This window comes from Meles meles, chromosome 13 (genome assembly GCF_922984935.1).
Source record: "Meles meles chromosome 13, mMelMel3.1 paternal haplotype, whole genome shotgun sequence".
Taxonomy (NCBI): domain Eukaryota; kingdom Metazoa; phylum Chordata; class Mammalia; order Carnivora; family Mustelidae; genus Meles; species Meles meles.
The window spans coordinates 81,057,093-81,083,928 of record NC_060078.1 but is presented as its reverse complement, the minus strand read 5'-3'; the positions used below and the strand labels follow the sequence as shown (position 1 = coordinate 81,083,928).

Here is a 26,836-nt window from a genome sequence, read left to right as displayed (position 1 = left end):
CTGGGAGCTCTTTGAGGCAGGCCCTGCGCCCAGCTCTCTGCCTCTCTGGGGCCTGATACGGGACCCTCAAATAAATAAGGAGGCCTAGCAAGTATTTCACGTGTATTAATAGCTACGTGGGGAAAACCCAGTTGGGATTATGGCCCGTATCAGAAGTTAAATTCTCGACGCACCTACAAAAGGCCATGTCAAGACATGGCTGCCGTCTGCCCAGAAAGTCTGGCTTGCCTACGGTGATATGAAAGTGAAAATGCCACTTAGGTGACCTGTGAACTCAGAAGAACAGATGATCCTTGGGCCTGAGCTACCTTATTCTGCCATTTACCCAAGGAAAATCAAGTCCTGGACTCAAGTGTTCTGCGTCTATTTTAAATAAAGTCCACTCTCCACCTGTGATGGGTAGAGGTGTGTCCCCGACTGACATGTCAAGGGCTAAACCCCAATACCTACGAGTGCGATTTTATTTGGAAACAGGGTCTTTGCAGATATAACCAGGTTAAGACGAGGTCATCCTGGACCAGGGCGGGCCCTAACCCAACAACTGGTTGTGTCCTTATAAAAAGAGAAAACAGAGATGCAAACACGGACACACAGCGAGACAGAGGCAGAGACTGGAGCCATGCGTCTACCGGGGACGCCAAGGATGGCCAGCTTTCACCCAAAGCTGACAGAGGCAAGGAAGCATCCTCCTCTCCAGTCTTCAGAGAGATCACAGCCCTGCCAACACCTTAATTTCAGATTTCTGGCCTCCAGAACTCGAGAGAACAAATTCCAGTTGCTTCAAGCCACCTAATTTGCGGTCCAGTCCTGTTGATCTCACATTTCCCGTCGATTTCTGCCGAAGGAAAAACCGGACGGGTAAGATAGGAATTACACCAACAGCATCTACCCCTCACTGAGCTCCTATTATGTGCCAGGCTCTGAACCAGATGTTTCCATAATTTATCTCATTCCAGCCTGTCAATAATCTTATGAGCCGAGTGCTCGCAGATTCACGAACACACAGTTACGAACACTCGCCGCGGAAACTGCCTCAGCCTGGGTTCCCCAGAAGCAGAACCGCAGACAAGGTCTTGGGGGAAGGGGGTTTATTTGGGAAGTGATCCCAGGAAGCAGGAGTGAGGGTGCAGGGACCGGGAGTGGGCATCAGGACCTCGATGATCCTGGGTACTCTGCAAAGTGTACAGAACACGTTTCAGAGCTGTATGTCCAAGGAGCAGGGCTCAGAGGACTTACTCATTGGCTCTTGTTCCCCTGATGGCAATTGTTTGTGGGAATCCCCCCCCCCCACACACACACATGCACTTTATCTCCCCTGAACTTCGGGGCTGTAGGTAAGTGCTGGTGAATGAGATTCTTTGATCCTGGAGAAGGCTTGAGGCAGAACACAGGCTTGCTTCCCGCCAGGCACCTCATCTGCTTATTAAAATCAGAGGCAAGGGCGCCCGGGTGGCTCAGTGGGTTAAAGCCTCTGCCTTCGGCTCAGGTCATGATCCCAGGGTCCTGGGATCAAGCCCAGCATCGGGCTCTCTGCTTGGCAAGGAGCCTGCTTCCCCCCCGTCTCTCTGCCTGCTTGTGATCTGTGTCTGTCAAATAAATAAAAAAATAAATAAAATCTTTAAAAATTTTTTAAAAATTTAAAAAATAAAATAAAATAAAATCAGAGGCGGGTCCAAAAGATTTGGGGGGAGGGGTACAGGCCTGGCTACTTGCGGGACCCCGTGCAAAATGGAAATGCAGGGTACCTTGTTGAAAAATTCTTAGAAATGTCAAGATGGCAGGTAGAGAAAACCAAACCAGCACGGAGTCCTTCTAACTGCTCAGACTGCGGCGGCGGAGCTGGCCTGGGGTGGGGACCCCGGGGGGCATGTGCTCTAATGGCCTGCTGGGGGCCAGGCGCCACGCGTGTGCTTTTACGCACGCAGGAATAAAGGCTAGTTAACTGTATACTTCCTTATATCTATCACATCGAATAGTCCTCATCGCTGGGAATAAATTTAGACAAGAGCTCGTGGCTGGGTGGCCCAGGACTCCCTCCGTCCACAGGAGCTGTATCACTTGCTGGCGGAGAGCGACCTGGAGCCAAAGCCGACAACGTTCAATCCCCGGGCAAAGGCGTTCCGCCGCCCCTAAGGGCTGCCTCTCCACATTGTTGTGGCTTTCCTGATTATCCTCTGTAACATCAGAGAATCACAAATTTCTTGTTAGGCTGAGATTTCACATAAATACAGGTTTCTTTGCCTCACCCAATCTAACGCTGCCAAAATACCCCAGAGACGGCCTATTTTTTTTTTCCTTCCTTCAAACCACAGATTTGTCAGATCATGGGGCTTCCATGCTTAGAGTTTTATGAACAGTAATTTCTCCAGGCCCCGGAGAGCTGCAGACCCTCCCTGATCCACGCCCCTAAATACTGAAGTTACTGGCTCTGATCTGGGCATATCCTCGAGTTCCAAAGAGAAGCAGGAAGATGGCCCAACGTCTGCTCCAAAAACCTGCACACCTCAGACAACCAGATGGAATGTGTGAACCTCAGCTGGGTCCTGGATCCCCCCAAAAAAAAGAAAAAAATCGACAAAAGACATTTTGAGACAATTGGGGAAATTTGAAAATGGTCTGAGACTTAGTGCTTCCCAGACTCTCCGTGGCGAAGGACAAGTTGTTGTTTTTCGGCGTGACGCAGACGGAGGCTTCGGTAAAATATAATGAAAGTGAACTTCAAGGAAAATAAAATTAAAAATATATACAATGTAAGCTCAGATCCTTGATTGAACGGAACAGATCTAAAATTGCCCTGTCAGATTGCTATGTTTGATTCTCAAAGCCTGCTCTCAATTTTGTGATTTAATCGCTTTTGCCGTAGTCCTGTTCTAAAAGGTCTGCAGGTCGGCCCTGGTGTGGTGACCACATTTTGCACAGCAGTGAACCGAGAGCCCTGGTATTGGAAGGTATTGTTAATTTTTGCAGGTGTGATAAGGTATCAGGATTTTGCAGCGGCAGATCTCTCTTCTTTAGGACTCACATGCTGCAGTATTGAGGGGTGAGACGTCAGGAAGTCTGCGACTTACTCTCACACGGTTCAAGAAAATAGTATCTATGACTACAGAGAGGAAAAAGCTAAGCAAATGTGACAAAATGTGAACGATTGATTCCACTTGGTGGTGGGCCCGTGGGTCTGCGTTGTACCATGAAATCCACTGCTCTAGAGATCTCAACAGTCTTGAAATGAAAAGGTGGCGCGGGCGGGGCGGGGGTGGGGGACGAGCAGACCACTGCTTCATTTTCTCCTGGGACAAATTAAATGTGAGGGCAAGTCTCCAGAGACACGGGCCTGGGGAGGTGGGAGGGATGGCAAGAGCCCTCACCTTCCCTCATCCCAGCGAGCACCAGGCAGGCCAGCTGGCAGAGCCAGGGAGAACCTGGGAGGCTCCCCGGCTGGCCCCGCAGTGTTCACCCGGGACCCCTGGCTTGTCTGCTGGGAGGCCTCGGCCTGTGACCCAACCTGGGAGCCTCAGCATCCTTATCTGAAACGCAAGGGCCTCTTTAGCGTCGTGAGTAACGATGCTCTCCTGGGACCGTGAGTGTATCCTGAATGGTGGCTATGGGCAAGCAGGGGATCCGCCAACTAGCTGACCTGAGGAACGCGGCCCTTATTTGTAGATTTTCGGGGGGAAAAAAAGGATGATTTTTTTTTTTTTTTAAAGTACAGAGCTTCCCGGGGAGAACAGAGTCTCACTGAAGTCAGCACCGTCATCAGAGCGTTTTATAGATGATTGAACTGTACAGCTACATGGAGAGCTTAAGACCCGAAAACCAACTCCAGTTGGAGCTAAATAATTTGCTTTGATGATGGGGCTCCTTTCCCCTGGGGGCAGTGATTCCAGGAGGCTGGCCATCCCCATGGCCCGGCCCTTCCTCACCCGTCTCAGCAGGGTCCCCCCCACGGCCCCCCCATGGGCCCAGCTACACGGGCTGAGTCAACGTCAGCGGCTGCATGACTCTGGTCTTAGTCACGTCTGCTCACACGTCTGAAGGTCTGGGTGTCATGGGCCTGCCCTGCTGTAGGGAAATCAACATTCCGAGGGGAGGGGCAATGCTGGACATGTGACATCACGAGGCCAGGAGACTTTTTAGACTCACGTTCGCTTCAGTTTGATGCCGTGGGCCACTCGGAAAGAATTCTGGGCTTTCGCATGCTGTGCTGCACTGTGCAAGAACCGGGCCTATTTGATTTAGTATTTAAATTAGTTTCCCAAAGTGGTTGAAATGCAGAGAATTCCCGACGTTTGAGAACCACCCTGTGAGGGCCCCTGGGTGGCTCAGTAGGTTAAGCATCCGACGGTTGGTTTCAGCTCAGGTCCTGATCTCAGGATTGTGATCTCAGGGTCCTGAGATCGAGCCCCGCGTTGGGCTCCACACTCAGCGAGCTGTCTGCTTGAGATTCTCTCTCCTTTTGCCCCTCCTGTTCATGCTGTCTCTCTCAAATAAATAAATAAGTCATTAAAAAAACGAAGAAGAAGAACCACCTGAACATTAGGTCTGCTGCTTGCTGGCTCAGGGACCTCACACTAGAAAGTCAGGAGCAGCTACATAATTTGCAGGTCCAGTGCGAAATGAAGATGCAATATGCCCCTTGTTCAAAATTGTAAAGAATTTCAAGGCGGCAACTGCAGAAATGAACTCAAGCGTGGGGCCCTTCTGTGTGGGGGCTCGCGTGACTGCATGGCTGTGGGGCTTAATCCCCACCTCGAATTAGGGTGAGGATTATTCAGTGAGATGCTCCTTGGGCCAGTGCAGCATCCCTGCGATCCTCTATCCTTGGAGGCAGCAACCAGCTCAGGTGAATCTTTGTACCAGGGGCCCAGCCCTGGCCGGGCGCGGAGCAGACCCCCCTTCAATGTTTGTTGAGTAAAAGTAGCTCAATATGTTTGTTTATTTCCTCCGTATGTTACACTACAGATTCACTCATTTCTGTGGATCTGCGTGCTTGTTTTTGTTTTCCTGGGACTAGAGACACTGTTTTTTCAAAGAATTCAGGCGGAGTGTGCGTGTGTGCGCGCGTGCACGCATGTGTGTGTGTGTGTGTAATTAAAAAATAGAAGTGATGGGGGAAAAAGTGATGGGCTTAAACCCAAATACCAATTAAATCTTGAAATGGAGACCTTCCCCCACACGGATCTGTACCCCTCAGCCACAGGGCATGGAGTTTGAAAGCACCATTGAACAGGGCAGAGACATCTATAAAGCGATATGGACTTGGTGATTAGGTTAATTATGAATCACAAAGTGATTATACTATGGCCACGAAGAGCACAGCTATGTTACAAAATAGTGTGGCAGAATTCCCACCTCCATTCAGGAAGCCACTGAGGGCTTCAGACAATTGTGGTTCTCAAGTGAGCGGCGTTAAGAGCAGAGTCAGGTGAGTGATGGTGTGGCCGAGTCCCATCCCCAGCCACTCTCGCCGCACAGACCCTTGAAATACTCAAGTGCACACAACTAGTCCATTTTATTGCACAAAACAGTTCCAATAAAAGGACCCACTATTATCTAGGGCCACTATCTTTTTTTTTTTTCCTACAACCGTTGGTTCCTGGAAACGAAACAGCAGAGAGATAGGGAACTGAGAAATACGGCCGTCAGTTGGAGGCCTGTGATTATGGCAGAGAGAAAGCTCCAGCAGGCAGTGGGCCTGTCCCAGGGGCCTTTTATAGCCCCCTCACCCCCGCAACCCCGTTCCGAGAGACATAAGGGAGGCACAAAGCAGGGAAGGAATTATGCCTTCCTGTTTAAAGGCTGCTAAACGGGAGAAAGACGTGCCTTACCAACTCCACACTTCACACTGGGGCTATGGATTAAATCGCTTTCACTACTTCTTTAAAAACTTTGTATTTTGAAATAATTTCTAAATTTACAGGTGAGTTGTTAGAACTCCCATGTATCCGTCACCCTAATTCACCAGTTTTTAACATTTTGCTACATTTGCTTTATGTATGAATTATTTCTTCGGAACTATCTGTATACATCATCTCTCTTGGCCCCTTTGTTCTTTAAATTACAAAAACAATGTAACAAGGTGGCACCTCGATGGCACGTTGGTGGAGCGATCTTGGTTTTGGCTTAGGTAGAGATCTTGGGGTGGTGATCTCAGGGTCCTGAGATCGAGCCCCACGTCAGGCTCCATGCTGTGAACAGAGAATATAACAAAGTAAAGAGATAAAATCTTTGGGACGCCTGGGTGGTTCAGTTGGTTAAGCCACTGCCTTCGGCTTGGGTTGTGATTCCAGGGTCCTGGAATCGAGTCCCGCATCGGGCTCCTTGCTCAGCGGGGAGCCTGCTTCTCTCTCTGCCTCTGCCTGCCGCTCTGCCTGCTTGTGCTCTCTCTCTCTCTCTGACAGATAAATAAATAAATAAAATCTTTAAAAAAAAGATATAAAAGCTTTAAAAATAACCTCAAATCCTACCTCTCTAAGACTTATATGTCCAGTTAAAATTACTTGATTCTCTTGCCAGTTTGCATATGACTTTTGTCGTTATTTGTAAAGCTCTGATGTCTTGAAATTCATTCACAGAGTCATCCATCTATCTGTCCGTCTGTCCGTCTGTCCATCCATCCGTCCATCCATGAAATACTTGACTAAGCATCTCCTGTGGTCCAGGTGCTCTACAACACATCAACCCACTGCATAAGTTCATGGTTATGAAATGTGTTAACAGTCACTGAGGGAAAGTCTTGCCCTCTCTGTGCCATTCCACTCCAAGAAAAAAGTCCTTTGCCCTAAACCATGGATGTCAATAGGGTTGGGGTTTTTGTAGTATTTATTAATAATCTCCCACCAACCTCCAAAAAAAAGTACTTTAGGTGGTTATAGTAAAAACAGGTATTACAACCCTCCAGTCAATAATCAGCAAGTCAAAATAAAAATCAGAAACTCCTTCCAACCGTTTCTCAGTCACGTTTTCTCAAGCACAGGAAGTGCTTCTTGTTTTATATGGGTGTCATCACCAAGCAAGAAGATTTTATTCAGCTTTATTGCCCATAATTTGTATTGTCAGAACAACTGTTTTTCCAGATATAAAATTATATGAAAATATTTAAGATGCCTCTTCGAAAAATACCCCTCTCCCATGAAAGTTCAGAATCCCTTTTCACAGAGGGAGATATTCATATAGAATTTAGAATATTATATATTATATAGAATGTATATAGAATAATTATATATTTATTATATATATTAGAATTATATAGGATAATTCCATATATCATATAAAATATTCCTGAAACATGACAATAGGCTGCTTGGCATCCTTGAATATTACATTTTGACTTTGAGTTTCCTATGAGCCAAGGCAACAAGGAATCATGATGATTTACACTGTTTTAATTATCTGCTAAAAGCAAACCATTAGGGGGTCCTGGCTGGCTCAGTTGGTTAAGCATCTGCCCTTCACTTGGATCATGATCTCAGCGTCCTGGGATGGGGTCCCAAGTTAGGCTCCCTGCCCAGCCTCCCTCTGCGTCTGCTTCTCTCTCTTGCTCTCAAACAAATAAAATCTTAAAAAAAAAAAAAAGGCAAACCATTAATTCTTCAAGAGAGATGAACTTTATTTTCTTTTGAAGGTGTGCAGAGCAGAGATCCGGAAACTCCCATGGGTTAAGGGAGAATGTGAACCAGCTCTTGCTGCCTCTCCCAGACTCTTTGTGGGTGTATGTGTGCGTGTGCGTGTGTAAGGGGGAAGGGTGAGGGTGGCCGAAGGAAGTGACTGGACTGGTGGCCTGTGGTAGGATGGAACCCATGGCTTCTGGGAGGACTCAGAAAGCACCTGAAAGAAGTCCTGTGTATCCATGGGGGAAGGTGGCCCTGTGGGAGGGGGTGGGGAAGCATCTCAGAGAATCAGCTGGGCCAAGCCTACGTCAAGAGGGGAATGGTCCCCAGGGAGAATGACCCCAGGAAGGGTGCTCCTGCTCTGTTTGTGCTGAGAGGTCTGCCAGTTATACCAGCTACCACATTGCGCTACTGGGACTCCCCTGGGCCAGATCCCTCATCTAGAGAGCTAAGACTCCTCCCCCAGAGCCTTAGCGTTAGAAAACAGCCACCCCTTTGAATCCTAAATTCTAATACCCAAAAAAGAAGAGAGACTCCCTGAATAGGGGAGCTTTTGATAAGGGGTTTGAACTTTATGCATCAAAAGAGACCCGTGAACCCAAAGAGCTGGGTAACCCAGAAGAAAAAGAATCAAACCAGAAGACATGAAGTTACCTTTCATGGGCATCAAGCGGGAATGGAGGTTCCTAGGCAAATGAGTTGAGTTCCCCAGAATGAAGAAGCTTCCTCTCTCCATCCTGGAGAAGTGCGTACATTTCAAACTCCTCCCACTTTGGAAGCTTGGGTAATAAGATCACCTGAAGGAACCAAGCATTCCCAGCGACCTACCGGGTTTTTCTCCTTAGCTCAGACCACCAGGAAACAGTGACTCTGGCTCTTCTACAAGTGAAAAAAATAGTGTTAGATGTAACCTTTTGAACTCTGTAGGAATTCTTCCTCAGTATGAAAGTACTATGTGGAAGCCTTAGTCTCAGTAGCCAAAAGTTTATTTTCTACTTTCTAGATCGATAGCTTTTTTTCTTGTTCTGAAACTGATTTTCAGGAGCCTTAAAACCCACACCCATCTTTGTCTTTTTATTTTGTAACCAGTGTCTGACAGCACATTTAATTCTTGGGCTTTCCTTTTTTTTTTTAAATCCCCCTCTAAAGATTAGATTGCAGTCACATTAGTAAACAAAACAAACAAAACCTTTCAAATAAGATGTGTTTCAGAAGCAACTAACTGGGCCGCCTGGGTGGCTTGGTCCGTTAAGCGCCTGCCTTTGGTTCAGTTCAAGATCTCAGGGTCCTGGGATCAAGTCCCACTGGGCCCCTTGCTCAGGGGGGAGCCTGTTTCTCCCTCTGCCTGTCGCAGGGAACACAAGCTCCCCTGCTTGTGTTCATTCTGTCCCTGACAAATAAATAAGTTACTTAAAAAAACAAAAGTAACTAACTTTGCCTCTTCTGAGTCCATGGTAATGAACCTGTATGAATATAAATAGAAGCCTTTCTTGAAATAGGGAAGAAGAGTAGTCAAAATAAGGCAGACAGGGGTCCAAAATAAGGCAGACCTCTTCGCTCTCCAGCGGTGTGACCTTGGGGAAGGCAGTAACTGAAGCTCAATTTCCTTCACCTGTAAAATGGGAATAATACTAGTACGTCTCTTAAGGGTCTGCCCTGAGGATTAAAGATGTGTGTCCCTGACCCAGCCCAGTGCAACGCACGCTAGTGAGCCATGGAGAAACATTTGTTGCTACTATTGTTGTTTTTATGACTCCTCTTTTTTGTGTCTGTCAAATCCACGTTGGAACACCAGAAGTTGAACCTGACGATTAAACAGGATTAGGTAGGAAGAGATCACGGAGAGTACTGAAAAATTAACGTTGCAGTATGATATTCTATAATGGTAACACAGAAAGATAAAAATTGGTAAAAGACATTTATTACGTAAATTAACTGAAATACACTTAAAAATATTTCCCTGTATCTTTAATGTGTTTTTCCTATTGAAAAACACCTTTATATCTAGTAAAGAAATAAACCAAGGATTGTAAGTTTTGTGAGAAAAAGCTAGTTTGCAACATTTAAAAAAATATTGTGGTATAATGAACATAACAAAATTGATCATTTTATCCATTTTTAAGTGTATAGTTCTGTGGCTTTAGGCACATTCACAATGTTTCATAACCCACTGCCATCACCCGTTTCCAGAACTTTTTCAGCACTCCAAACAGAACCTCTGTGCCCATTATACAATAACTCCCCTTTCTCCCTCCCCCCAGGCCCTTGGTAATCTCTAATCTGCTGTCTTTGTGAATTTGCCTATTCTAGGTAGCTCATATAAGTGGCATAATATAATATTTGTCTTTCTGTGTCTGGTTTATTTCCCTCACCATCATGTCCTCAAGGTTTGTCCCCATGAGAGCAGGTATCAGAATTTCATTCCTTTTCAAGGCTGAATAATACTCCATTTCATGCATGTAACCGTATTTTGTTTACCCATTCATTCTGGGATGGACATTTGGATTATTCCCACCTTTTGGCTATTGTGAATAATTCTATGAACATTGGTGTTCAATTTTTTTTTTAAAGACCCTTTTCATTCCTTTGGGTAAACACCTAAAATTGGAATTACTGGATCATACACTAAATCTATGTTACTTTTTGAGAAACTGCCGCATTGTTTTCCACAGTGGGTGCACCAATTTACATTCCGGCCAGCGGTCTCATGTTTGCTCATTTCCCCACATCTTTACCGACACTTGTTATTATGGTTTATGAAAGCCATCCCTGTGGTATATACTGTGGTTTTGATTAGCATTTCTTGATTAGTGATGCTGAGCATCTTTTCACGCACTCATTGGTTGTTTGTGATTCTTCCTTTAAGAAATGTCTGTCTGGGGGCACCTGGGTGGCTCAGTGGATTAAGCCACTGCCTTCGGCTCAGGTCATGATCTCAGGGTCCTGGGATCGAGTCCCACATCGGGCTCTCTGGCCTGCAGGGAGCCTGCTTACTCCTCTCTCTCTGCCTGCCTCTCCGCCTACTTGTGATTTCTCTCTCTGTCAAATAAATAAATAAAATCTTAAAAAAAAAAAAAAAAAAAAAAAGAAATGTCTGTCTGGGGGCGCCTGGGTGGCTCAGTGGGTTAAAGCCTCTGCCTTTGGCTCAGGTCATGATCCCAGGGTCCTGGGATTGAGTGCCTGACGCTCCTTGCTCAGCAAGGAGCTGTTATTTCCCTCTGCCTGCCACTCCCCTTGATTGTGCTTGCACGCACTCTCTCTCTCTGGCAAGTAAAATCTTATCAAAAAAAACCAAAAAGTCTGTTCAAGTCTTTGCCCATTTTTGAATTGGTCTGGGTTTTTGGTTTGTTTTTTGTAACATTAAAAAACAATTGGAGTTTTAAATAATTCACATGCCGGGGGTCAATGGGTTTGATATTTTAAAATACAGGGTGTGAAATTGAGGTGAAAAGTAATTTTTTGGCTCTGAGGACACTTTTTTTTAAACACTCTCCAAACAAGAAGAGTGAAGTGGAATTCCTAAATTAATCCCACTCATGTTAGACAAATGAACAAGTGATAGGAAAAAAACCAGCTGACTTTTTGTGGTTTCTGGGTGAGAAGAGAGGGCCACTCAGAACCAATGATCATCTGTGAAATAAGGAAGCAGAAAATCTTTAGTTACGGTCATTTATAGTTTATGCCTAAGAAACAAAATCACCTGCTAGCCTGGGGATGGGCGGGTCCTATGTGTCCTAGGCCCCATGACCTTGAGGCCACACTGCTGAGGAGAGGAGGGCCCTGACAATGTTTGTGACGATTTGGGGTCGCCAGAAGATGGAGACAACGGGTGGTTACGTCTGGGAGTTTTTCCGACGGAACCACCGACCCAAGGGCCGTGTAGCTGGGCTGGCCTATTCAGGCCCTGTGATAAAGGGACATCTTAGTTACTGAGCTAGCCTGTGCGAAATGCCGCCCCCCACCCCGCCCCCACGCTGCCATCACCGTGGGAGGTCTTCCATCGTGTTTTAAAACCTTACTGTTTGACGATGAAACAATCATCAGGAGTCAAGACCCCCCCCCCCCCCCCAGGCCGGCCGCACTTGCCACATCTGGGTACACTTTAGTTAGCAAAGGAGCAGTGAGCACTACTCCCCAGCTGCGAGCCGGAGCAGGAGTTTGGAAACTGTTAATAGAGGGACAGGCCTGGAGCAGCTCCCTTCAGGATGCGGCTCCGCGGCCCTTTCCCAGGCCTCCAGGCCTCACCTGAGGTTATCTTGGCTCGGCGGAGTGTAGTGCCCAGCCTGGACGCCGGAGGCCCAATGGAGCGTCTGGGCTCCCAGAATGGCCATGCCTGGGGTCTGCAGAGGCCGGACCTCACACCCCTTACTCATGCCTTTCCTGCTCAACATCTCAATCCAGTTCGTAACATCTCAATGTAGTTTTAAAACATCGACACCGGGGGCTCCGTTCAGCCTGCACGGGGGCTTCTGGACGGCGACCGGAGACCTCGGGGAAGTGAGAGGAGTTGGAGGGGCTCTGGGGCGCCGGGGAGGAGCCCTCCCAGTCCTTAGCCGCCGACTCCCTCCGCAAACAGGGCTCCAGCGCCGCAGGTCACGGGCACTGAATTTAATCTAGGTGCGGCCGGCGCGCGGCCTGACCCCTAGCTTTCGTGTCCATACTCTAAGCTCGCCCGGTCGGAGCGCGGCGCAAGCCCAGGACCCCTACTCTCGGCCCCCCAGGCCGCCGCGCGTCTCCGTCCCACGAGGCCCGGGAGCTCCCACCCAAAGCAAGCCTTTAAAAATAGCCGCGGCGAGATCCAGGCAACAGGAAGGAACATTTTTTTTTTAATGTGTAAAAAATGTTTTGCTTCTTGTAGGGAACACAACCGCTGCAAGTTCCAGCACACAGGGCCCCTCCCGCGCATCCACAGCCGCCGCCGCCTCTCCGGCAAGGCGCGGGCACTGTCTCCCGGATCCGGATTTGGGGAGCGCAAGTGCCCCCTGTGGCCGGCCCGCGCCTGACCCCGCGGGCCTGAGAAGGCAGAAGCAGCCGGCGCGGGGCCCAGGAGGAAGTTGGAGCCGCGGGGCCGGGAAGGGGGCAGGTCGGCGCCGCGGGCCAGGCGGGGGCCCGATGGGGCCAGAGCCACCCCGGGGCGCTGCGCCCAGGCCGGCCTGGGCTCGCGTCCCCCCACGTGGCCGGCCGCCTGGGGCCCCACGTGGAAGGGGCGGAGGAGGAAGGGGAGCGAAGGGAGGGCCGGACTCCCGGCCGCTGTAGCAGGACCCCCGCCCCCGCCGCCGAGGCCCCAGCGCTTCACTAGGGCCTCCCGGGCGGGGCCGGGCCAGGGAGTGCCCGCCGCGCCCGGGAGTGCCCGCCGCGCCCGGCCCCCTCGCCCGCCAGCCGCGCCTGTGTGCACTTTCGCGGAGCCACTAATCCCCCGAGAGAGCCGATTTGTAGTGAGGAGTATCTGTAGGGGGCGAGGCCGGCCCATGTGGGGTTGTGTCATTGGTTTGCAAAGAGAGACCCCGCCTTTACCCAAAAAAAAAAAAAAAAAAAAAAAGGCGAGGAGTGAGCGAGCGGCGACCCTCACCTCTCCTCCCGCCTCGCTCCTGCGCAGCCGGCGGGCACCGAGCGTCGCGGCCGGCGCCGCTTCTTTCCCTTTCCCTTTCTCTCCGTTTTCCGCCTCCTTCCCCGGAGGAGAAAACAAATAAAGAAGAGCAAATAGCCGGGAGGCGCAAGGCATCCAGGACGCTCCCTCCCCCGATCCAAGTTGGAATTAGCATCCTCTTGGGGGTGAGCGCGGCGCGGGGCGAGCGCGGGCCGGGGACCCCCAGCGCAGCCCCCTCCCGGCGAGCGGGCGCGGGGCTGGGACTGGGTTGGGGAGGATCGGGAGCCGGGTGGGCGGAGGAAGGGGGTGGGGTGGGTGGGGAAGTAGGAAGAGGCTCGGCGGCGAGGGGAGGAGGAGGAAGGGAAGGGGAGGGGTAGGGTGGGGAGGGGAGGGGAGAGACCGGGAGGGGAAGGGAGGGGAGGGGAAGGGAGGGGAGGGGAGGGGAGGGGAGGAGGGGAGGGGGGGAGGGGGTGGGGCGGGGAGCTGGAGAGATTAAGTTTTTGTGTGTGTGTCCCTGTGTGCGTGTGTCATTTTAAGGTGGCCCGGGAGCGGCCCAGAGGAGCCGGCGGCGGCCCGAGGAGCGAGGGACCGAGCCGGGAGCCATGCCGCGCTGAGGGGGGGCCGCACAGCCGCCGCCACCGCCACCGCCGCCGGGTGGGGTGGGAGGGGCGGGAGCCGCCGCCGCCGCCACCGCCTCCCGGGTGGGCGCCCTTCGCCGTGGACGCTGGCGGCCCGGGACGAGGTAAGAGGGGCCCCGGGGGAGGGCTGGGGCCGCTGCCGCCCCCGCCTCACCTGCGGCCGCGGGCTGGGGGCGCCGCGCCCGCGCCTCACTGCGCCACTCGGCGAGGGGGGGAGGAGGAGGGCGAAGGACACGGAGCCGGCATCCGAGGACATCTTTGGTCTGCGCCCCCGTGTCCCCGCTCGGCGCCCGGGGGTGGGAGCCGGCCTGGAGGTCCCTGCCTGCCGCCCCTCGCCGCCGATCGCGCCCGCCGGTTGCCGTTTGTGCCAGGATTTTTGTTGTTGTGATGAGAGTTGATGAATGCGAAGTAGGCGGTCACCTTCCTTCTCATCAGGATTGGCAAAAAAAAAAAAAAAAAAAGAAAAAAGAAATCCCGAGCGCGGCGGCGTCCGGAGGGCAGCGGCGGCGGCGGCGTCTCGGCGACGGTTTCCTAGGCGCCCCCGGCTCCTGCTCCCCGAGGCCGGTGGGTGCGCGCGCGGGGGCCGCCCGCGACCCAGGCCGAGCGCGCGGCGCGCCGCGGGGACAATACGGCCGGATCCCCCGGGACTGGGAGTCCGAGCGCGCGGGGCCTTAGGCTTGCGGGGCGGGGGCGGGGGGAGCGCGGGGGTCCGCTGGGAAACCGGGGCGCGCGCCTCTCAGGGCCCCCAGGGGAGCGGCCCCTGCTGGCCGGGGATCCCGCGCGGCGCCCAGGGAGCGCAAGTGAAAGAAGGGAAAGGAGGCGAAGTGGAACCCTTTTGTTTTGCCGGCCCCGCATTGTTGGCTCCTCCGGGCAGCCGGGCCACATCTGCCGCCGCCGCCACCACTGCCGCGCCGGGCTCGGCCCGCCAAAGTCACAGCGGGGCGGGGGCCCGGGGCTGGCCGGGCGGCGGGCGCGGGCGGGGGCCGAGCGGGCCGGGCATTTCCTCTGCCCGTCCGCGCTCCCGCGGGCACCACTTCCTCCTCGCCCGCCGCCGCCGCCGCCGCGGCGAACCCGGTCTGCCCGCCTCCCCCTCCCGGGCTGCACTTTTCGGGTGGGGCGAACCGAAAAGAAAAAGTTTCGCAGGAGGGGCTGGCGAGGGCGCGCCCGGGGCGGCGGGGACCCGGCGCGGCGCAGCGACAGCCGGGCCGCCGCGGTCGCCTCTTCCTCCTCGTCCTCCGCGGCGCAGGACTGACCCGCGAGGCCGAGGGGAAGCGCCTTTCTTTCTCTCCCTCCCGCTCTGCCCAGCGCTCCGGGGCAAGTTGGGCAGAGGCGCGCGGGAGCCGGGGCGCGCCGGGGCCTTTCTCCGGCGGAGGCCCCGCGGCGTAGCTGCTTCAGCCGCAGCCCACGCAGCGTCCTGGCGCTGGGAGGCCGCGGGCCCGGGAGCTCGGCGCGGTCACCGCCGGCCGCGGCGAGACACACACGCGCACACACACCCTCCCGTGGCTCGCTCTCGGCCGCGGCGGATGGTCACGGACCCTGAGTGTGCGTGTGCGCGCGAGTGTGTGGATGCCTCCCTGCCGACCCCGAGTACTTTTTCCGGAGGCAGCCCCCAACAGCAGTTGGCTCCAGGGGTCCCCATGCTTAGTATTTCACAGGGGGTAGGAGGAATTTTTCGTAGAAATCCCGCTCGCTCTGCGTCCTTGCGGTGGAGGCTGCTGGCAGTGGCCTACGTCGTCCTGCCGGGCTCACTTGCCCTATCCAGGGTGAACAGATCTTTCTGTTTTTTTCCCCACCTTTTTTTCTTTAAAGATTGGAGATCAGGTTAAGTTCTTAGAGAGTCAGATGTGAGTGGCTTGAAGGGTAGACAAGAGAATTGTATTCTATAAATATGCATTGGGAATTTAAAATGCTAAGTGCCTTATTTGCAATTCTGTTGGATATTCTAGAGACTGGTATATTTTTATCTGACATGGATAATTTGGAGGGGACGTATATTTTGGTTAGTTTACAAAGTGATTCTGCCTCCCGACTTCGGCGAAATGTATTAAACTCGTCTACTACTCTTTCAAAGAAGATTCTCTACTAGGTGCTTGGGTTCAAAGACAGTTTTAAAATTACCTCCTGTTCAGTACCTAAGACTGCTGTTCCGCCTCTAGGGTTCTCACAGTGGAACTAGTTTTCATGTACTTCGGAGAATTTCAGTGTTTGGAAAGAATTTTTAAATAAATCCTTTAGGTTTTGAAGTAATGGTGCTTTCAAGGATCTTGTTTTTATAATCATTTGATTTCAAAGAGTACTTCTTACAGCAATTATAAAGTGATATTCAAAATGCTAATTAAATACTTCAAGTCAGAGCAGCTTTAATATTGAAACAATCAGTCTGTCTTTCTTTCTTTTTCTTAAGTAACAGGACTGTATCCTAGAGTTGAAACACTAAGAATCCTTTTGTCTGCCATCAGATCTCTGAACTGCTGTGACACTCTCCCGTAAAAAAAAAAAAAACACACAAAAAAACCCCACAAAAAACCTGGTGCCCTTTTTATTGCCCCCAAAAGAAAAGTTAATGAGATGGTAGGTTTCAAGCAAAAAAGCAGGCCCTCCTTCTTGCAAAATATGCTTACAGTTGCCATTGAAGTTGTATGTTAGCCGTGAATGCACTTGCCTTTAATGAAGCCGGTTTAATCGTTCACACTTGATCAAGTATAACAGGACCAAACAAAGGAAATAAGCCAGCATATTTCTGTAGAGCGTTGAGGGGTTTAGTGTTAAGTGTTGATGTCGGGTCACCCCCTCCCCCAACTCTGCCCCCAGTGCGAGGGAGTGAGGGTTGAAGGCAAAGGGAATTTATGGCGCTGATTGGTTTTTCTGTGCCCCAGGGGTAGGGGACCCCAGTTTGTCCCTGTAGAAAGCAGTTATTAGAGGGAATTTTAAAAAATCTTGGCTTTAGAGCTTGTTTTGAACCTGACAATATGCTTTTTTGGTTTAATCCTTTTTCCTGTTTGGGAAGGTAAGGCTGGGGGGGCGGGGTGGGTATATTGTCTCCCTCATTTCTAATTGTACCTTAATAAGGCCGAGTGGACAGAGGGTGGTGTTGCTCTGCAGTTTGAGTTCCAAGCCCTGTGTTATTTACGACTTCACTTGGGATCTTTTGAAACTGGCCCTTGAAAGGGTGTTCTCCTGGGGGAGGGGCAGCGTGAATTACCTTTTCTTAACCGCGATTTTTCTAAAAAACTTCTTTGTCCCTAAACTGTATTTCTTTGCTAGGCACAAGTTGCAACTTATTCTGGGACTTAGTCATCAACTCAAAGAAGAAATATTTGCAAAGTGTGTCTTCTTAAGGTTAAGAAAGTAAAAAAAGTTTCGCCACTTAAAAACAAGCACGACTAGCATTGTAAAAATACACCAGTGACATACTTTGTGAGATATTTTGGCCTTTTAAGACCCAGGGCACACCTGTTCCTGTCCCTGCAGGGTCGAGTTTGCTTTCCTTGGCATTGTTAATAAGGTCGTGTACACAAGATGAAACAGGGAAACTTGCTATCTGTATAATCATTAACTAGCCCAATCAGTTATCCTTTCAGGGAATAATCGATAACTTTACTCTTGACTTTTAACACCCCCCCCCATAGAAATTGTCTCTGTAAGTCTGGCAAGTGTTTTAAACAGAGTGGATGAAACACAGCCCAACAACAAACGAACAAAACTCCAGATCATCTTGCAGCTTTTGCAATGTTCAGCGTAGCTAGCTAGCCACAGGCTCAGTAAATGATGAGTGCATAAAATCAGAACTGAACAAGCAGTGCCCAGGGTTTGAAAAGGATATTGTTGGCAACTGTTTGAAATACTAAAGCAAAAGGGAGCTCAGGATGGCTCACACCACTTGAAATCCTTGAGATTCGAGGATTAAAAACAACAAGGGCCTGCATCCCGGGCACACCCCTTCTTTGAGATCAGCACCACAGTGCCCTTTACCAAAAGTCCTTTTCCTTCGTGAATCACTTTTGAATGCAAAGTTACACCCTCCGCATTTAACCGCTTTCCCTAAATGGAACAAATTTACAGTGGAATGGCCATCCCCGCTGTCATTTTCTTTTTTCTTTTTCTTTTTTTTTTTTTAACCGCTGTCATTTCAGTAGAGAAGGGCTATCATGTCGTATGTGAGTATAGCCTGGGTCCCTCTGTGAATAATCTTTCTGTCAGCGACAAGCAGCAGGTTAAGTGTCCTGTGTCCCTGATACAGGCCACACAGACTTAGATTCATAAAGTGCGTGATCAGGGGAGGGAGTTTTATCTGTTGGGCAGGGCACCACTCAGGTAATCTTTGCAGTGGCTGACTGGTAATTCCATCACAGAGGCTGGAACACAGTGTTGCAGTAATTAAAAAACGGGAGTGCATTTTGCCTGACGCTTTGAAGAGAAGTACTTGGGCTTTAGCAGAAGCGTCTCGGTCTAGTGAAGTATCGGGGTGCCTTTTCCTCCACGGTCTTCTGCGAATCCCTAGCTTAACGAGTGCTCACATGGACTACTGAAAAACTTCTAGGAGGCACAGGAAAATGCTGGAATGTGTACACTCTGAGGCCACACTGCCTGGATAGAAATCCGTTTTCTTCCTTACAGCTGGTGAGCATGTCCTAATCCCCACTGCAGCCGTTAAGGTTATAGCACACTGGGAAAGGGGGGAAAACTCAAGGCTTCTTCCCACGGATGAGCTTGAGAAGTTAATTTTTTCTTCAAGTCTACGTTTGACGGAATATGTATCGACATATGGAAAGGGGTTTTCTTTGTTCGTTTTATTTTATTTTATTTTTTTTAAGCCCCCTCTCTGGATTTGGAAAATTATACTTACTCATTGCTCAAAACTTCAAAACCATTTTCAAGGTGTTCCGTGTTTCTTTTGATCATGATTTAATGGATGGCATCCAGAAGCCCTCAGTGTGACTTGCGTGATACTCACAAATTACTGTTGGGGCAGATTCTACAGTGTGTGTTTAGTTCTCATTATCGATGTTTTAAAGCCTAGTTTTATGGCTGCACTTGGGCATTCGGGACTTCTCCAGTGAAAAGAAGGACTTTGCACATTGTGCAAAAAAAAAAGGGGGGGGTGGGGGATTCACAAATGAATACAGAATGTACAATAGGGAGAGAGCCAGGCCATTGTTTGTGTGGAATGTTGACAATGGGAGCCAAGGGGCAGTTTGGCCTTCATTCTTCCAACTGCTCCAGAACACAGAAACTTCGGGAGATGCGGACGAGATGGGAACCAGAGGCATACTGACATACTCATCTGCCTTTTGCCTGGCATGGCAATGTGGGCCACTAGTCTACTCCTTTCCAGAGTTTTCTTAGAAGGTGGTCTCTTTTGGACTGCTGGGGACCGTTGTGTGCTCTTCTCAGTAATCTGCTTTTTGGAGTAAAGATTCTAAAGGCAGAGAGAAGGGTTCTTCAAGGAAAAATGTAAAAAGCAGACTCCCCCTGCCTCCCCACCCCTCAAAACACAATTTTAAAGAAATCCCATTCAACCTTTACCAGAAATTGAGGCATTTTTAAGTCGCAGGAAACTGTCATGTTAATTTTTATTATTCCTCATGTTGAAGTAGTTTTTAATCTGTAGTGTTGGGGAAAGTAGAGCTGAAGTGAGTATCTGTTGGGTTTTTGTGTTTGGTTGGACAGCGGCTGTCATTCCTGAAAACACTCCTGTATGCATTTTTTCCCCCATGCAGGGAGCCCTCCTGCTTCCACGTGGGAGCTGGGGATCCAGAGCTCTGTTCCAGCTCCGCAGTTCAAGTGGCAGTTATTACTGTGGCCTTTCTCTTGTCCCTCTACCCTAAGTGGAATCAGCATAGACATCGACTACCATTGGGGGCTAATGCCTGTTCTGATTTTATCGAGGTGCACTTGGTTGAGAACTTGAGGACCAAGCGACCTTTCCCATCTATCAAGACCATCCCTCGAGTCAGTTTTTTAGGGATGATCTGCTTTAACTGTTTCCACAACTAAATTTAACAGATGGTGGCCAAAAGTTGGCTTACTGTTCCCAAAAATGCAGATAAAATGGTTGGGTTCTTATTTGTGGGGCAAGTGATGCTTTTGATTTTATGGGGAATTGTGATTCGATCCTAGATAATGACAGAGCCTTCATTTTCCCGGGTGGTATTTAGAAGGATGTTAATCCCCAAGAGCCTTTGTTGTCTGAACTTGGTGGGCTGGTCTTTGGTGGTTGTTTTCTGGGAGTCCAAAAAAAGTCGGGGGGGGGGATGGTGGTGGAGGGATTGTTGTGGTTGTGAAGGTGGGGGAGGGCAGTGCTTTTCATTCATTTGGTTCTTAAAATCTTTCCCACTTGTAAAATGCAAAGAAAAAAAAAATGCACCTTCCTTTGTGTTGTTGCTTTAACCCCCTTCAGAAGCAACCTATTGATCAGCAGAAATGTGCTTTTTGCATTAAAATAAGCCCTTAATTACAACTTGAAAGACACTGTTCCTGGCTTGAAGATTGATTGGAAATAGTGGCCATATTTCTGTCTCTCATTCCAGCCTACGTAGTGACAGGCACTGGAAGGGCCTTTTAGGTGGCCAGCGGGTCTCTCTGCAGCGTTGGGACTAGCCAAGGGGTTGTAAACTCACTGCTGTGCTCCAGCCAGGCCTGAAATCTGGCCTCCAGCAATCTGTTCAAGTCCAGGACAGACAAAAACTTCATTATGGAGTCAAGGAGTCCCAGGAAGTTTTTTTGTGAAGGAACAGTAGACCAAGACCACAGAGGTCAACTCTTCTGGCCTAATGGCATATCCCCCCCCACCCCCACCCCCCAGTATGGCAACTTAAAAAGCCTACCTAACGCTGAGGCGTAGCAAGGTGGAAAGGGCCTGGTCAATGGCAACGTGCTAGTAGTGTACCTGCCCTAGGTGTGTGGGCGGGGGACAGAGGAACTGCAGGTGAAATTCTTTGGCTGTAGGGGGTGTGAGGCGGGGGAAAAAGTTTGTGCACCTTTCCTGTTGAATGAGCTCTGTCTGGGACTTTATTATTTGGCTGATGGATGTCTTTAGTGCCGTAGGCCTGGAAGCACAAAGTCACAGTGTATCCTCTGCGTGTTCAGGCCCACGTGGGCCTGGGGAAGGGGTGGGAGCTGTGTGGGCGGCTTCTTCTGGGCAGTGCAGAGCCCCCCCCCCCCCCCCCCCGTGGGTTGCAGCTCCCAGGCTGAGCCAGCAGTGAGCCAGCCTAGAGAGCTAGGCTAGAGAGAGCCCTCTAGAGCGCTTGACACCCTGTCCTGGAATGGTTGAGGGGACTGGGAATGTTCCCCCTGGAGGGGGACAGCCTCCCTTGGTCACATGGGCTTGCTTTGCTGGGAGGGACGGAGCTGTGGTGACACCAGGGAAGCTTTGCTGGACAAGCTGCCAGGCCAGATGGTTGCAGGGGCTCCTAGCACGGGCTGAGCTTGGCTGACGGCTGTGTGAGGTGTGGATAGGTGGGACAAAGCTTTCCAAACACCAGAGACCACCAGGGTAGCCCTCACTTGGGGACACTTGCCTAATGAACTGCATGGGGTTGGGGAGAAACGCTACATCTTCTTCCCAGTGGGAGTGATATATTTTGAAAGTTTTTTTTCTGTCCCTTCCCCAGAGTTGGAACTGTGGTCTGCAGCGCTGGCCCATTGCTCCGTCTGCCCTTCAGGGACCGGACGGAGCAGGAGGAGGCCCAGCGTGGATACCGAGTGGGAATATGGTATTTCTGCCCGGGAGCGCTCAAGAGATGTACCTTATCCTTTTTCTCAGCGATTCCTGGTTATGAGCTCCACTCCAGGAGGGCAATGAATAAAGAGTATATTTTCCTGTACAGATAGCAATATGCACATAGAAGTGCCTACAAGTCAAATCTTAGAATGTTTTTGATCTTAAGACCGTTTCGCAGTCATTAATCTTCACGAAGCTCCTGCGGGCTAGGTAAACAGCAATTGCTATTTTGCCCGACGCACAAAGAGTGAAATCACCTCCCCCAACTCCTGGAGAGGCTGGCGTCCGCCTCTGGTTTCCATAGCGCGCTGGGGGTGTGGGGGCCCCGGGAACCCCCTCACGTTCCGCCCTGAGGGACCACGGGGCGACTTCCGGTCTCCTGCTTGACCTTCTGATGCGGGGAGGGCAAATTGGGCCCGGGAGAAGCCTGGCCGCCGCACCTGGCCGCGCTCTACCTGGAGGGGGCGGGGTCTGGCCGCGCGGGGTGCGCCGCCCTGCTGGGGGGACGGGCGTCTGCGGCTCCGGGGGTGCCGGCACCCCCTGACCTCTGGGGCCTGCGGACCTGCGTGCTCCCGGCCCGCGCACCTGGGCTCCGCCCCCTACCCCGGACCCGCGTACCTGGCGGCCCCGCCCCTCCCCTCCCCCTCCGGGGCTCGCGTACGTGTGCCCCCCACTTGATACCGCCGGAAGCGCCCCTGCCCTGGCGGCGTCCCTTTCACTTGTAAATAGCAGCCGATTCTCGCCGGGGGAAGTCATCTAGTGGTGATAGAAATGGCCCCTGCCCCCCTGTGCCCACTTCCTCCTTCCCGCCACAGGCATTTGTGCGGGGGGGGTCGGACCCCGGGCGGCGGGGGTCCGGCCGGACGCCGCCCACACCCGCAGAGGCCTTCGAGGCCCTCCCGGTCCCGGGGCAGGACAGGGAAGGAACCGCGAGACGACTCAGGACTGGGCGGAGGTGGGTCCCGAACCTGCCCCGAGGCCCGGAGCTGAACCAGGTCTGGACAGTGCGAGTCACCCCACCCCGCAGCGACCGCAGGGACCCCAACTTGGGGGTCGCCTTGTTCTTGTCTGGACCCCTTACCCCCAACCACCAGGGGGACAGGGAGGTCGGCAGAAACGCACAACTTGGCCGGCTTGGCATCCCGTCCCCTGGGCGGTGTCCCGGCCGCCGCTCCTCTTGCCACCTTCCAGCTTGGGTGTTTCACTCGTGCTAGCGAGGGCGCCGCCCTAGTTGCTGCGGAAGCTGCGGCGGCTACCCAGGCCTTGCCCGGAATCTACATCCAGGACCGGTGACCTTACTCCACTGGTCACACTGCGGGTCCTGATGGGCCTGTGACTAAAGCCAGGATGGTCTTGGGCTTCTCCACTTGGTACCTCTCTTCTCGCTGCTGGAAGAATTTCTGTGCGTTTGATTCCTCCTATGTTGGCGAACTTCATTTGAAACTCAGTTCCACCCAGGCCTTTTGAGTACCACTGTTAGTTTTGTGAACATAACATCTAACTACCGTTTATTGAGCATTTACTTAGTATCTTTGTCACATGAACGCTTGGTGTATGTTGTTTTTGATCTTCACAGTAAGGAGGGGTGATGTCAGGCGCGGGAGGCACTGGGGTGCTTTACCTGTCACCCCCTGCCCCAACTGGCAGAGCTGGGATTCAAACCAGGCTGTTGGCCGTGGGGTTCCGGCAAGATTCCTTGGCAGAGGAGGAACTCCTGCATTGGGAGCCTGTCCTGTGACCCTGAGAGCAGAAGGAAGTGAGAATTCCAGGCTTACCCCAAATCTGGCATGTTCTCCCCAGGATTCAGATGGGCCTCTCAGAAACAAGTCGTCTTTCTCCCGCCCGGGTTGGCTTCCAGATCACATGGGGCCCTGAGAAGTCGGCTTGTTTTAATTTCCGTCTTCGATTAGTGGTCTTTTGTTAGCATCTCACAATCTAATGCCAGGGAGGAATTTCTAGATAGTTTCCTGGACAAGGCCTGTTTTAAATTCCCTACAGTTTTTGGGTTAATGAACAGCATGGCTCCTGAGAGAAGCCTCGGGCAGGCTTAGCAGTCAGGGGCCCTCTTGGATGCACAGGGATAATTCTGCCCCTCTGCATCCCAGACTCACTGTCCAGGCAGAGCACATACATCCCGAAGGACCTCAGTAGCCTGGTACAGTGCTGCTGTTCCAGCCACGTTCCTTCATTTACCCTCGGATCCTCTCCCAGGTAAGAGTGATGGTGTTTCACCAGTGAAGAAATCAAGGGTCAGAAAGGTTAGTAACCAAGGGAGCCAGAAGTTTAGTTGGTTCCCTTGAGCTGGTTTCTCTGTAATTGATTGAGACTTTGGGCTTTTAACTGGGACTTGGGTACAATTGGGGATGGCCAAATTAGACCCTTTCAGTGCTCACGATCTCATTTTCTCCCTTGCTTTCCATCTGGGTGTCTGATGCAACTACCACCCCCCCCCCCCCGCCCACATTATGTGGATAGCTTTTACAGTGCTCAGGGGTTTTGGTGGTAAAATTGTATTTGGTGGTCAGAGTACCATTTTATCAGACTAGATTTCCAAGTTTATGGTCTAGGCTAGTGATCTCAGAGTTTTTCAAAGCTAGCCCCCCTTCTTGCTGGTGTGCGCCCCCTTCTTGGGGAGAGGCTGGAGGTGCCGGGTGGGGTGCTCCGTTCCCTCCCTCCGGCTGCCGCTCACTTTCCAGCAGGATTCATGCTGCGTTTCTCCCAACAGGAGTTGCTTCCTGTGTTCTACATGGGGGGATCTGGGAGAGGAGACAGGGAAGATGGGGAGGATTTCATCTAATGGGAAGAGTCTGTTTGCACCATTCCTGTAAAAACCGGCCAGTAACTTGATTCCGCTGGGTAAACCTCCTTTGGGTGGCTGCCCTGCGTTTGTGTTGGCCTTAGAAAGGAATTCGAAATCATACTCGGGAACAAAAGCAGCAGCCTTCTTTTCAGAGTCTATATCAGAGAACTGAAAGGGAATGGCACGAAGTTGGGTGTGTCCTGAAATCTGGAGCGGAGCCTGCTTGGGTGATGAACTCACCTGAATGGCACCCTGAGCAGGTGACGTGAGAGCTCTCCCTGACCTTGGCTTCCTTTAGGGTAAGGTCCCCACAAGGTGGAGATTTTCCTGAAAAACAGGCTTTCCTTAACTAACAAGATTACCTTCCCGCCCTGCCGGTGCTGCTCTCCCTTTCGTGAACACGTGTGTGCTTGGGAAGTGACTGACGACTTGCTGGTGTTCCAAGCATAACCCCCTCCCCTGCCCTGGGGGGGGCGGGTGGGGGAGGGGGGCTCCGCAGATGCCCCATCTCACTCAGTCTTTGGGTTCTTCCTGGTCTGGAAGGCTGAGGGGAAAGGCCCGGAAGGGGGTGTCTTTTGACCAGCTGGTCCCATCAGCGCCGGTGTGCTGGCTCGGCCCTAGTTGAGGTAATGATTGTATTCTTTCTAAGTCCCCCATGCAGGTTTCAAACAGGTCTCCATGCTGCTTCCATCCCCACAGCAGAGGGGCTCGGGGGGACAGGAGAAGGGGGAAGCTGCTTGGGGCCACACCGCCTGGAGAGGGAACGGGGCTCGGTCTTAAGGCATCTCCACCTAGACGACACCCCGACGTCCCTGGCTGGTCCCACCATGCAGGCTCTCCATGGGAGCCAGGGGTCGTGGGTGCCCTCAGAACCGGCCTTCGGATCTGTGGTGTAGAAGGTGTAGAAGGTGTGTGTTCCTGTCCTGTTCCGTGTTTCGGGGTTCCCTGGCTCTGTAGAAAGGCCCCTGAGCTTGGCATCCAGGTCTCTCCAGCAGGACACAGGCCATCTGATTAGTGTCCCCCATGTCCGTGTTGGTGCCGCACTGAGTACACCAGGTTTCCCAAGCCCCGGTTTTTCTCCGCCTCGGCCCTGTGCAGGTTCTGTTTCTTCTCCTGCTCTTTTGAGCTTGCTTTTCAGTCAGAGTGGAGGATTTTTCTGTCTTTTTCTTTTTTTTTTTTAAACACACATCCTTTCTTCTCATTTCTCAACTAAGCCTGGGATTAAGACTGTGGCTTCAACTGACAAAAGCCAGGAGATTTCAGAATTCAAGTTGGAATTCTATCTGTAATGATGTCTTCCTGAGTATTTAAGGAGGACTTTGAACCGTGGGTAATTTTTTTTCCTTCCTGAACTGGCCAGATGTGCTCCGAGTTGTGGGCAGAGGAAGCGGCTCCGTGATTGGAGTTTTCCTTGTGATGATCGTGACCTTGCCTTAGTGGAGTCCGCTGTGTCCCAGCGGCGCAAAAGAGAAGAGGCTTGTGACGGGCCGCTGGTCGGGTTGGGTTCTTACTGTATGTGTCTCGGTGGGGCCGAGAGCTTCGAAGCTGCGCCCCTCCCCAGCTCAGCAAAACCACTTGAAACACACTTTGCAAGTATATCTCTAGTTCTTTAAAATGTTTCTCTGCCAGAGAGATTAAAAAGTTGGGTTTTGTTTTGTTGTCTTGTGATTCCTTTCATCATCTGGGGCAGCTGTGGCAGGCCGAGGGCACCCAGGTGCGGAGGCAGAGGGACTGGTGGGAAGCCGGTCTGGGTTCTCTTGTTGGTGGGGCGGGGTCATGCAAGAACCACTTTTTGGCCTTGCCTGGAGCGGGGAGTTTCACAAGCGGGTGACCACTTGGCAGGGCAGGCAGGCTCCAGGGTCAGATCCAGAAGCTTTGCCCTGGGCCATCCCAGCAGCCCACCTGGGAAACCGCGGTGACCTGTGTTCTCTTGCCTGTGCACTTTGGTGAGGGAGAGGAGAGGTCCCACAGAAAAGCTGTGAATGTCACCCTTCCCAGACTGATGCTGGGCCCAAGGAGAGTCGCCCCTGTCCTCAAGACCCTAGGAGAGGCGACAAGATAAATCTGGACTGACCAGCTGGGGAAGAGGCATCAGATGGGACAGACGGTTTGAGAAAGTGTATGTGGCAGAGGAGGCAGGGAAAGCTGCTTGACTGCATTTGGGATTCATGGAAGCCTTGGAGAGGACTTAATCTGAATCTGAAATGAGGGTCAGAATTTTAAACTACTTGCAACAGGCCTGACACACATTGTAGGTATTTGTTAAATTTTTTTTAAGAATGCAAAATATGGACAAATAGATCGGCCTCTTTCTGCCCCGAGGTGCCGTGTGCCCATTGGAACAGGTTTCCTTGTGTGTCCCTCACACCCCCACAGTGGAGATCAGAGAATCCTGACCTTGGCAGTGGAAAGAGGGGTTCCCCTTGAGTGTTGGGGACAGGAGAGAAGGCTCCCTGGACTTTGAGATGGGGCTTGCTAGGC

At 51.5% G+C, this 26,836-nt stretch overlaps 1 protein-coding gene across 5 annotated transcripts in view; it reads left to right on the top strand.

The window, feature by feature from the left end:
- The first annotated feature begins 13,097 nt into the window (after window positions 1-13,097).
- Window positions 13,098-26,836, top strand: part of CTBP2 (C-terminal binding protein 2) — a 152,726-nt gene continuing 138,987 nt past the window's right edge. For 3 of the 5 annotated variants that reach the window (XM_046027988.1, XM_046027991.1, XM_046027992.1), the window contains exons 1-2: window positions 13,099-13,379; window positions 13,732-13,936. The gene's annotated coding sequence lies outside the window, so the exon portion shown is untranslated. Of the gene's footprint in view, window positions 13,380-13,686; window positions 13,937-26,836 lie in introns of those variants that run through there. The other 2 variants (XM_046027994.1, XM_046027989.1) reach the window with 2 other exon arrangements.